General features: G+C 41.8%; 1 long non-coding RNA gene across 1 annotated transcript in view; it reads left to right on the top strand.

The window, feature by feature from the left end:
- Nucleotides 1-464: 464 nt before the first annotated feature.
- The window catches only part of LOC307249059, a 50,337-nt gene continuing 46,393 nt past the window's right edge, over nucleotides 465-4,408 (top strand). The window contains exon 1 of the long non-coding RNA XR_013844824.1: nucleotides 465-598. This is a non-coding gene — a long non-coding RNA (uncharacterized lncRNA). The remainder of the gene's footprint in view (nucleotides 599-4,408) is intronic.

Genomic DNA, 4,408 nt, shown 5'->3' on the forward strand with positions numbered 1-4,408 from the left:
CCAACAACCATCTGACAACTAATTAGCTTGCTAACCACAATCTAAAATATAGTTTACCCTTCACACTTTTTTAGGGTAACAAGTGTTTTGTTATAAACCCATTGTGTAAAAGCCTACAAGAAAAATACTGAGGAGCTAAATATTTTCAATTTGACATGAAAAACACAAACAGTCGTCTCACCTCAAATTCAGCAGTCTAACTCCAAGGAAGACTATGTAGGTAACCTCTGATCCCAATTCTGGATATTTACATACCAAAATGTCATAGACAGCGCCTTCTGGTTCAGAGATATAACGATTGTGACAACCAACCCGTGTGACAAATTACCCCGTTCTCCCCTACCATGGACAGAATGTTTACTTTTTCCCCGACATGACCGCCAACATCGCTAAGAAGAGGGCGTCCTTTTCCGTTGTGAAACGCTGCCAATACGAGAAGAAAGTCAGGTTTTCCCTCCTTTTTCCTGCCCGTCTGCGCGTAGAGCACCGCGGAGAGAAGAGGTTTTTTGACTGCCCCAAAGAAGCCCAGGCTTTTTACGCCTTGCACTTCTCTGCTCACTGAGGATTTTCAGACTACTGAATTCTCTCATCCTGTAAGGTAAAAACAGACTTTGCCCTAGGTGTTGGCCACTTAAAGAATATTTTCCCAGTGTGTGGGGTGTGGTTGTTGTTTTAGTTTTTTAAACATTTGTACGGGACAGTCACGCATTTCCATTACGTTTCACACGTCCCACAAATTGAGACGTTGTCCCCCATTGTTATTGACAGTGAGCCCCACTTTTCAAATGTGTGTTTTATAATCTGGCATTTATTGGATGGCTGTGCGGAGGCGGCAGTCTCCGTTTGTATGTGTGTGTGAATTTGCGTCTCTCCGTTTGTCTGTGTGTGTGTGTGTGTGTGTGTGTGTGTGTGTAGCTGTTTCAGCGTTGACTTTCTTGTTACTGTAGTAGCCGAATGTTACCCATGGCTTGACAAAGACAAAGGACTTCAGACTGGACTCTTTAAATCAGTGTTCCAAGTTTATTGCAGGAGTTTCCAGAGGACATTACAGAGGACTTGGTGGTAGCATTTGAGCATGGGGGGCTCCTCCCAAAGCTAGCTGTATACGCCTGTGAGCAGTCTTATATCAAAACCTAGGCATGCTGGTACTCCCTAAAATAGGCATAAGGTTTCATATCACAGGTCCCAGCAACAGATGATGTTTATCTATTAAAAGGTTGTTTTCGTCTTTCACAGAGACCTCTAACATTTAAAGGCCTTTGCTCAGCAACTCTGGTATATCCAGGCCATTTAAATCCACTTCATTACTTCAAAATAAAAGCCAACTCACGTTTGTCCAGTGAAAGGCTAATGTGAAGCCAGTGAAATGCTTTTAATGTGAAGCCACAGCCTTAATGCTCTATTTGTTTAACAGTAACGTAACTGCAGCGTGCTGCTGCTAAAGATAGTGTTTTTTAATATAGAAAGCCGTGTCTCTGGCATTACCGGTGGTGACAAGTTTATTTTGCTAAAAAAAAACGGCACATTTCTCCGCACAAACGTAGTCTTTGTCCCACACCTGGTGAATTGGGATCTGGTCACCCTAATCTAGGCTACTCCATCCCCACTCGAGCCTTAAGATACTGTTATAAACCACACTGTTTGTGTTGAACGTTGATGGGGTTCCCCAGCTGAGTTGCGTGTGTTTTTTTTTTCTTTTCTTTTTTTTTCTTGTTTATTACGCATCGTCTTGTCGATCACTGTTGTCCGGCCCCATCCAGCCGCCCAGAGTTTTATTTTGTTTAAATCAATCTATTTTATTATATAGGCCTAGTTATTTTAAAACTTAACTGCGTTCCAAATTATAATGCAAATTAGATTTTCCCAGATTTTCCTAAATAGTCTATACAAATCACAGTCAGTATAATTTTCAAGTAATCAACCGTTAGAGTATATTTTGAATTTTATTGAACAAACCTCCCAATAATAAAAGTATTTTTTTCAAAAATAAAAAACTCCAAATGCACTGTTCCAAATTATTATACACAACAGAGTTTCAAAACATTTTATGGGTTGTAAACAACTAAAAATGGTAATTTGTTGAATTTGCAGCATTAGGAGGTCATATTTAGTGAAATCATAAGCTATTTCAATCAAAAACATCTTAACAGGCCAAGTTACATGTTAACATAGGACCCCTTCTTTGATATCACCTTCACAATTCTTGCATCCATTGAACTTGTGAGTTTTTGGAGAGTTTCTGCTTGAATATCTTTGCAAGATGCCAGAATAGCCTCCCATAGCTGCTGTTTTGATGTGAACTGCCTCCCAACCTCATAGATCTTTTGCTTGAGGATGCTCCAAAGGTTCTCAATAGGGTTGAGGTCAGGGGAAGATGGGGGCCACACCATGAGTTTCTCTCCTTTTATGCCCATAGCAGCCAATGACACAGAGGTATTCTTTGCAGCATGAGATGGTGCATTGTCATGCATGACGATGATTTTACTTCGGAAGGCACGGTTCTTCTTTTTGTACCACGGAAGAAAGTGGTGAGTCAGAAACTCTACATTCTTTGCCGAGATCATTTTCACACCGTCACAGACCCTGAAGGTGCCATCTAGCTCTCTGGCATTTTAGCAGCTGCTCTCCTATTCCGATGAATTTGTCTGGCAGAAACCTTCCTCATATTACCTTTATCCGAACAAACTCGTCTGTGCTCTGAATCAGCCACAAATCTCTTCACAGTATGAAGAGAGATCCTTTTTCTTTCCCATTTTGCTTGAAACCTGTGGCCTGCTTAATAATGTGGAACGTCCTTATTAAGTAGATTTCCTTTGATTGGGCTTACTTAGCAAACTGATTATCACAGGTTTCTGAGATTGATTTCAATGATCCAAAGCGCCCTGAGACACAATACCATACATGAGTTAAAATTAAATACAAAAAATGTAATGTTTATGACACTTAATTCCAATTTGCATAATAATTTGGAACACAGTGTAATATACATCCAGATAAAGGTGTCCTTTGCGGGCTGCTGAGGTTTTTGCTCATCGCCCTGTGGCCGAGCACTGATCCTCTGTGTGTTCCATGCCCCCTTTTATTTTATTTTATTCATTTTTTCCTCTCTTTCTCGTCGGGCTCGCTTTTTGGCTGGATGTGGTAGGCAAACAGTGCCTAAATGTGACTTTTCTCAATTGTGGCGTTCATTTGTGTTTTATATGCACCCACGGTGCTCTGTTTGAATGCTCGGAGCCTCTCTGCATGAAGAGAGGATAGCGTTTTCTTTTTCTGTCGAGATGAAATAGAAGTTTAAACCTGCCGTCTTCATCGTTTGGGGATGAGGACATTGGGTTTGGGGGGTGGGGGAGGGTTATCCTTAGGGTATTTTCCCTCGCTTTGTTTGGGAAAGTGGGGAGGGTGGGAGGGCTGTATGTGTTTTTGTACTAGTGGTCTAACTGTCTTTTTGTTTGGGGCAAACTACTGTGTCACTGCATATGTATTTTGGCGTATAACTTTGTATGATACCCGGGGGTGATGATACAAGCAGGGGGGTTACCATGGTGAGCTGGAACGTGCGAGGCATGGGCCATCCAATTAAACGAGCAAAGGTTTTCTCCAATCTTAAATCTCTATCTGCCGATATTGTGTTCCTCCAAGAAACTCACATTAGACCATCAGAGCGGAACCGGCTGCGCTGCAGATGGGCAGGACAGATATTTCAATCCACTTTTTCTAGCAAAGCCCGCGGTGTGGCAATTATTATTAAGAAAAACATAGATTTCAGACATATCTCTACAGTAACTGCCCCAAATGGTCGTTTTCTTATAGTAACTGGTTTTATGTGCCTTATCTGGAGAAGTGGCGTCTTCCTTGGTCTGCGTCTGTTGAACCCAGCAGTGTGCAGTGTCCGTTATATTGTCTGCCTTGAGACGTTGCCTCCAGCAGAGCCAAGATTAACCAGGATGGCCTTGGTGGTGATCCTGGGATTCTTTTTCAACTCTCTCACTATCCTCCTGGCCAGTACAGGTGTCACTTTTGGCTTCCGACCACGTCCTCTGAGATTTTCCACAGTGTGGAACGTCTTATATTTTTTAATAATACTTTGCACTGTAGCCACTGGAACTTCAAAACATTTAGATATGGCCTTATAGCCCTTTTCTGACTTGTGAGCAGCCACAATGCACAGCCGCAGGTCCTCAGAGAGCTCCTTTGTCTTAGCCATGATTGTCCACAAACCAACTGCAGCAGAGAGCTGCTGTTTTTCACCTGTTGAGTTGATTAAAACAGCTGTTCTTAATGAATCATGGTTATTAGATGCTTTAGAACAGCTTGGACTATTTGGACTGGTATAGAACTTTGGATTTTCCCATAGACTGTGACAGTTTGCAAAGGGTATGAATGATTTTGGACATGCCACTTTTTGTTC

This window comes from Ammodytes marinus (genome assembly GCF_949987685.1).
Source record: "Ammodytes marinus genome assembly, chromosome: 1".
NCBI lineage: Eukaryota > Metazoa > Chordata > Actinopteri > Uranoscopiformes > Ammodytidae > Ammodytes > Ammodytes marinus.